This window comes from Psittacula echo (assembly GCF_963264785.1).
Source record: "Psittacula echo genome assembly, chromosome: 2".
In the NCBI taxonomy this organism is placed as follows: domain Eukaryota; kingdom Metazoa; phylum Chordata; class Aves; order Psittaciformes; family Psittacidae; genus Psittacula; species Psittacula echo.
The window spans coordinates 82,814,318-82,822,421 of NC_137737.1; the positions used below are offsets into that span (position 1 = coordinate 82,814,318).

The window sequence follows — 8,104 nt, forward strand, 5'->3', positions numbered from 1 at the left end:
AGCATCAACTATATCCTGAGGGAAAACCATGGAAATAGAGAAGTTCAGAGACCAGATCAGACATTCCCTCTCAACTCTCTGTAAGCGGCTGGTGTTCTTCAAAGCCGAGTGCCTATAGACTCATCAGCTGACTAATAGCACTGTATGTGAGCAACTACCCATATCCAAAGGCCAGCTCATATTAATTTATACAATGTAAAGGTACAGCTATTTTAGTATCTGAGGTCCCATTAAACCTGAGGTGGCTAGGATGATGACTTCCTTGCCATAGGAGCATGAAGGAGTGCAACACAAGGATAATCCATTGGAATTGAGCCTTAGCTAGCGCTGATGATCCCAAATGGATCAGCCCCTTCAAAACAAGGTAGGTGACTTTATCCCATTCTGGTGCTCTGGGAGCACTCATCACACTGGATGCAGCTCAGTATTGATATCCACACTCACCCTCTAGCTAACACTGCATCCAACCTGTAAGACAGCCCCAAATCCCCAGGAATTGAGAAGGCATCAAGCTCGGTTTGCTCTGCAGATCTCAGAATGGACACAGCGAGGCCCCACTTTTGTACTGCAGCACCCATGTTACTTGGGTTTTCCCTCACTGGGGGATTTTTCAGCATCACACAATCTTCAGCAAGTAAGAGTCAATCATAATTAAAGAAAGAAGCTTGACTGTATGAAAGCGGTACCAAGCTAAGAATTAAACACAGACAAGTGTTATAGGGCTTTATCAGGAGACAAACACATGGAAAAATTCTTACCAAACTCCAAGCTAGGAAATACCCAGTGAACACAAACTTCCAGATCAAATGAAGGTGACAGGAACACAAGCGGAAGATAGATAGGGGTGGTAAACCACATCTCCATCACAGGGACTGTCTCCTTGGCAGCTCCCATCTGTCAGATCTACAGAAGCTTTTTGAAACAAAAGCTTGCAAAAGCTGAACACACAAGGAAATATTCATTTTTCTGTTTTTTAACACTTGCAGAATTTCAGTTTCACACGCCTCCCCCACGCCCCACCAAAAATTAAAGACAAACACCCAAAACAGAAGGAGTTTCAAAATATGTCAAGGAAAAAATTGTTACAAGAAGGTTGGCAATGTTTTTTCACATACAATTGCTATATAGAGCATAGTGCATTTAAGGACTTACCTATTTCTCTGACCCAGAAACCAGAGTTCTGTATATCTCTACATAAGATGCAAGCACACAAAAAAAAAAAAATGGTGACAGCAAAACTAAATATTCTTGGTGAATTCAATAGAATCACAGAATCATTGAGTATCTCAGGTTGGAAGGGATCATCAAGTCCAACTCTCTGCTTCTCCCAGGACTACCTAAAACTAAACCATATGACTAAGAATGTCATCCATCTTATTTGATATCAATGCAAGTCAAGAGAACTCTCAACAGAAGTCATGCTTTCTCAAACTAAAGTGTAGTTTCTCAAAGAGCACAGAACACTTATGTCACAGGAGCAAAACAGCACAGTAACTGAAGTATTCCTGACATATGTGAAAGCAAAATAAACCACCTGAAACCTCCCCCAGGAAGGCAAATAAAAACATCAGAGTTGTATGCCATTCCCAATGGTTAGACAAATAGCTTCTGACTCTTAGAATCCTATGCTAGCTCTTCTTGTCTTGTAGTAACTACTTAAAATAGCTCTGTGTCACTTGTATTGACCTGCAACCTCTGCTGCTAATTAAGCTAAGGAAACACCAGAACAACACACTGAGGCTGAAGATTGTATGTGCTGCTGTCACCTGCGTTAAAGTGGAACAGAAGCATAGGTTCAGGTAGTTCTTCTAATGGCAGTGACAGTCACCATGACAGATCCAGTTGGCCTCATTCAAAAGAAGTACATCTCCAGCTTTTTTGCCTTAGCCTTGAAGAGTACAAGCACATCATTGCACACTTAATGCTCACAGAGATCTTTTTCCTAGCATATGCTCTGGTAGCAGTAGTTTTGTAGCTTTGCTTCCCTGTAAATTCCATTTTTGGTGCATAATACCTAAATCCCACACTGTAACATGATATACGCTTTGGCTAAATTATCTTATTTGTCAACGAACCATGCAGAGCTCCTGCTGGCATGAATTTACAAGCAGACTGACATCACATTTTCAACTCATTGTAACTTCATGGTAGGTTGATTCCATCTGCTCCATGACACACTCTTAGCTTACCTTTGTTCACAGAAGTTAGAAATTGAAGAGATAGGCTGGATCACTTGTTGCAGTTCAGGACAGAATTGTTCTCCAAACTCATATTCAAGACCAGGTTATTTTGGCTGTTCTTTAAAGAAATAAAAAACAAACAAACAAAACCCCAAACAAAAAGAAAATAGAAAACCAAATCACCTAGAACATTTTAAGCTGATCAGTAAAGTGCTTATAAACTTGTTATTTGTCCTAAATCAATGCATCTTCTTGACATATTCATAAGTCTGACAAATGCCTGCATAGGGCCAGCTAGTGTAGTTCAGCGACTGCCTTTCTGAGCAACGACTTTAATAAGCCACAGTGACACAGCCTACAATAACAAGTTGCTTGGTTTTCTTCCTTGAAGTGTTGGATCCCCCACATTTTCCTAGCGTGTTGCAGAAGCAAGTTTGTCTGGAAGCCTTCTCAAACTTTAATGCAAACATGGTATGCAGCAGCTATTAAAGTCAACTAAAGTAAAATGTAATTAGCCATCAATGACTTGCTCAGTCCTCAAAACCTCTCTACAGTACACTTCAAGCACCATATCCAGAATAACAGCTTTAAAACTTAACATTACAATTGTTAAGTCTCTCTGACCCTGTTTTGAATCCAAAAGCAGGGATAAATACACCCAGTATATGCCACTGAAATTTTATGGAATATCAAGTTGCATCAGACACCCTTATAAGCCAAACCAAACTAAGCCACACTCTAACACTTCAGGACTGTGCTGCTCCTACTGCAATTGAGAAGCTCCCCACATAGTCTTTTTCCAGACAGGACAGTGTGTGACATTTTCCCAAGGCACATTCTCCAAAAACCACACAGAACATCCCCTCTTTGACCTTCATGCCATACTATGCAGAGAAACACACAGAAGTGGCTTACACATTCTTTTTCTGCTTCACACTTGCAATTGCAAAGGACCAAAGCAGCTTTTAAGTGTTTGGTCAGTTATTTAAATACTCCATGTAACTACTGAGCAGTTTAAAAACAGACGAAAAAAAAAACCCACACAAAAAAACAAATCATGAAAAACCCCATCTGTGTGTAATGTTTTTCTTGTCTCTGCTTACAGGCTTATACACAAAGTGTCTGTTAACTGTTCATGATGCCAAAGCTACACTTTTCCACTTTAACATTTTCACCCAGAAAGCCCTTCAGAGTTCTCCTTTTCCATCTCTGTCAGACACCTCTTCCTAGTAGAAAAGACAATCCAGTAATTAGTGCTACATCTGTTGCTGTTCTTCAGCAGGGTATCACAAAATGGTTGAAGCTGCAAGGGTCCACCAGTTCAGTTCAACCTAGTCCATCCAGTCCAACCTCCCTGCTCAAGCAGAGTCACCAAGAGCACATTACTCAGGATTGAAGGAGACACCACAACCTCTCAAAGCAATTTATTCCAATGCTCAGCCACTCTCACAGGAAAGAAATTCTTCCTCATGGTCAGTTGGAATCTCCTGTGGTTTAATTTGTGCCCATTCGTTGCCTCTCATCCTATTGCCTGGCACCACCAAGAAGAGTCTTGCCAACTCTGGCAGAATTCTACCAGAAGCTGGCATAAATGTGTGCTGACAGGAGGATCCCAAACCTTTTGAACTGATGCAATCATACTTTACAGTGACGCAGAGAAAAGTTGTGGCATAGATCTAACAAGGGTAAATCATGCCTGATCAATTTTTCTGCCTTCCAGGAAGCAGCAAACGACTCTGCGGACAAGCAGAGAGTAGTGAATGTTGGATATCTTGACTTCAGCACGGTCTTTAGCATGATCTCCCAGTAACTTGGGAGCTAGTTTGGGAAGATATGGACTCCATCAACTAGCAACAGAGTGGTGGCTGAAAAACTTCACTTCATATAAAGGTTGGTAGCTTCAAGGTTTCAGAGGTTTTTTTTGTTCCAATTTACTGCTTTTATTTAGCCTAATGTTTTTCTTTTATTAAAATGTGTTTTTCAACAACCATTAACAGCCCATCTCAGTTCCATTTTGCAGAAGGAAGCCATTTGATGAACTATTTATGATGAAAGTGAATAGTAATAAGTACTTTAAAAATAAAAAATATGAACCCATCTTTAACAAAACAATAGAATTTCAATTTCCCCCCTCAGTTCCCATAACAATTTTAAAGCAACTGCTTTAAAACTAGAGAACAACCAGTAAACAGCTTCTTTATTAATTTCTCATTAGTGTCTATTATGTTATGCAAGAACATCATCCAATTTTTACAATATAGATAGTAAATATGGAGCTTCCTATAGCTTTTATTCCTGCCTCCCAGTAACAGACTGCGTGAAACAAACACTATGGAGTTGCATTAGGTTGGCCTTTTTGTTCAGTCTCCTTGCTCCAATCACAAGCACTTGTTCAGCAATGCAGATGTGAAAACTCCAGGAATAATTTAATCAGTTCTACACTGAAATGTCAAACTTCTTTAACAGAGAAGAGGGAGGAAGTGCAGAGAGGAAAACAAATGGTCTTGTGTTGGCCTTTGCTTTCTCCTCCTTTCTCCTTAACGAGCTCTATCCCAACAGATTAATGGATTTATCAAGTACAGTAAGTATTCTCTCCAGACGTTTCAAGTAGCAATTTTGGCTTCTTGTGCTCTTCCAAAAAAAGTAAATTAACATTTCAATTTCATGCAAGTCAGCTGATGAAATGCGATCTCATTCCTAAAAGGTTTGTACTGATAAGACCAACCAATTTCTGTCATTACACCATCATAAAACACCATAAGCAAATTGTTAGCAAAACAAACATACCTTAGAGCTGCTGAGAAGTTAGAATCTCTTCATATATTCTCCAAAATGACACAACAGATAAAAATTTAATTTTATCATGGTGAACAACTTTCCTATTTCAAAATTCACCTTGAAGAATGAGAGATGAGAAACTTAAAAACAAGCCTGAAATACATGGGAACTTCACATTACATCCCTAAATGCTTATATAAGGTCTACCATTTAAGTGATATCCAGCTTTGCAGGATCCTTCTTTCCTTTCTCACTTTCAGTAAGAATGTTATGACAGTCATACACAGCAGCCCTATACAAAGCCACAAACATCTGTTCTCAACTGTGAGCTCACTGACTGTTGACAGGAAGCTGTGATAGTGGACAGAAAACTCCTGCCCTGGTTCTTGGTATCCTTCCAGGTGTTTCCACAAAGAGCCCTGCCAGTTCTGTGGCTCCAGCAGTTGAGGTCACAGTAATGAATGAGTAACATGCAGCTGATCATGAACCACCATTATTTTCTTAAAAAAAAAAAAAAAAAAAAAAAAAAAAATCATTTTGCTATATTGGTTCGCACAAGATATTTAGTCATCTAGATGATTCTGGACTCATACTACTAACTTTTTCAGCTACATTTCTCACACCATAATACCTGTAACAGCAGAATTCACAGTAATGGGGATGTAATTGGTCTTGGGAGTCTCAGTTTGTGCTGGATCAAGCTAGTTCTGCTAGAACAGATCATGTAGTTCTATATATATGCCCTAGCATCAAAGAGCTAGATAGAGAATGTAAGAATGGATTTCCTACAGACCTTGCTAACTAACTATCACCAACAAGACAGCCAGCGTTTTCCTGCAGCACTTCAGTTGTGTATTTCCTCTGTAGACTTCCCAGCTTCCTTCTATGCTTATTCATTTTTTCAGCCAATACTAAGCTCTATATAAGTTGATCAGAGTCCACATGAAAAACTGATTCTCAAATGTTTTGTCTGTGATACAATGTGCTCAGAAAGCAGAAAACCAGCAAAGATCATTAGCCCACTGGTAAGGGCAGGTTCACTCTTTAAGTGCAATCATTACAGGAAGAATTTGCCAGCATTGCACAGAAACAAGAGCAGCTCAGTTTTGTCTGTACTGTTCCACAAGTCATGGCACTTCCAGCAGACCACATTTTGCTCTGCCTTTCACATTATCAGACCAAAACAGGAACTAACACGCAATACCCACATCATCGAGCTGAGCAGCTTACAAAATGCCACCAGGATGCGCAGGAGCAGAAGAAATCAGACTGCTTGTTTTCCATGAAGAGTGCCACCACCTCCCACAACCGAGTTTTAATCTCACCTCTTTGGAGGACAGTTTCCTTTTAAGAACATTATAACATTATACATAAAACTGAAGACCAGATTACAAGTCCAGCTATGTAAAGCATACCCAGTCGTATAAATTATGAAGCACCATAGCACTGTTTCCCTTTAAATAAATGATCTCAGCTTGTGACTGGGGCTGTAATTAATTTTTTCTCTTCCAACAGTTAGAAAAATTTACGTAGCGTTGGGCTCCCTCTGTGTAGCCTCCAAAATGCTTAGTGGAGTGTTTTGATTGAAGTCTTTCTTAAGCTTTTTTTATTAGTATTTACCACACCTTCATAGCTACTTAACTGTTGCAAAAAGCAGCTTTACATAGACTGGCAGGGTCTCCCCTCTTTCAGACCAGCAGAGTTGGTGGCAGATGCATGCCTTTCAGAACTCACAAGAAGATCTCATGCCCAAGAAGGGAAAAAACATTTTCCAACATAAGACTTGCAAATTTTTCCATATGCTGGCTTCAGAAAGAGCTTGCAAAGAGTTCCTCAGATTCAATAAGGGCATAATTTTTTTATCCAAGAAGGCTGTGCCAGTTAGGTGCTACCACACACTGCTGTACTTACACAGCACTACTTGTACCGGTATGTCATGCCACCTCAGAGAAAGCCTGGACTCAAAGAACCAAAGCAAGCTGTTTTTCAGGGGTTTTCTTTGCTTGTTTGTTTTTAAACAATAGTTGCAGCTTTGTAAAACTGCTGCAGAAGCTGCTTGCTAGGAAGCGACTAATTGAGCACAGTGTCGTTAAAGCAGCTCAGAGCTGGTAACTCAGAACAACCTCAACAATTACTTATGGGTGCAATAGGCAAGATTACACATTTCTTTTCTTGGAAAAGTTTAATATCTTTTCATTTTACATTGTATGCTGGTAGCGTGATCTGAATTCCCTCTGCTCTAGGCAGGAGGTAGGACCAGGTGACCTCCAGAGATCATTTTCAAGGCAAAAAAAATCTGGGATTCTATGTGGGAGAAAGCAGCCAAACCTATAATTTTATTATAAGTTTTGCAACACAAAATAATATATTTGCCACGTGGGTTATTAAGTGACTGCCTGCTTCTAAACTTTTCTGGCATTGTATCTGCTGTAGACTGAAGCATTCAGGAACACAGTTTAGGTCTACGTGCACTGCAGCAAGTGCATCTTGCGAGATATACTTGAGAGACTTTTAATATGCTTACTCCCACTAGAGTTTAAAAGATAACTGAAGTTATGCTGAGTTCAGCATGGACTACATCAGCTCCTGTTGGATGACAAACTACAACAATGAACAGGAGCAAAGAGATCTCACTGTGTGCTTATGAATTCTAGTAAGCTTTAGTAGAGATCAAGTAGATTATATTTCTGTTTAAAGACAGGTTTTAATTTTCCAGTTTTACTTTCCATAGCATAGCATGTCTTATCAGTTCTTCCACACAGACACAAAGAGGGATTTCTCTACGCAGAATACTCTAGTTGCCGGCTCTCCTGCCTACAGACTTGCGGTCCCACTGGATATATGTTTGTAGGTAAACCACTAAACTGAGAAAGAATTATAGCAAGAAGTTGTGGGAACACATAAAGCTTGTAGTTTCAAGTGGTTTCAGTGTTTTACGATGCAAGTTAATATGTTTGCTCTCTCTTGCTACTTTTTTCCTATTATCCAAACAGGGGAAGGCAAAAAAAAAAAAAGTTTAAGATTTCTCTTAGTGGTTATTTGCTCAAAATAATGTTCTAGCAATGAAAAGCTGCCAAGATGTCAATAGCCTGCTTTTATTACACAAACCGTAATATGGAAAATAAGTAGTTTCCTGTTCATTGGTT

The 8,104-nt window shown here is 39.5% G+C and overlaps 1 protein-coding gene across 1 annotated transcript in view; it reads right to left on the minus strand.

Annotated features, from left to right (window-relative positions):
- The window catches only part of FBXL7 (F-box and leucine rich repeat protein 7), a gene marked incomplete at its 3' end in the record, with an annotated part of 254,864 nt that extends 252,045 nt beyond the window's left edge, over positions 1-2,819 (minus strand). The window contains exon 1 of the mRNA XM_080610171.1: positions 2,190-2,819. The remainder of the gene's footprint in view (positions 1-2,189) is intronic.
- Positions 2,820-8,104: the final 5,285 nt, after the last annotated feature.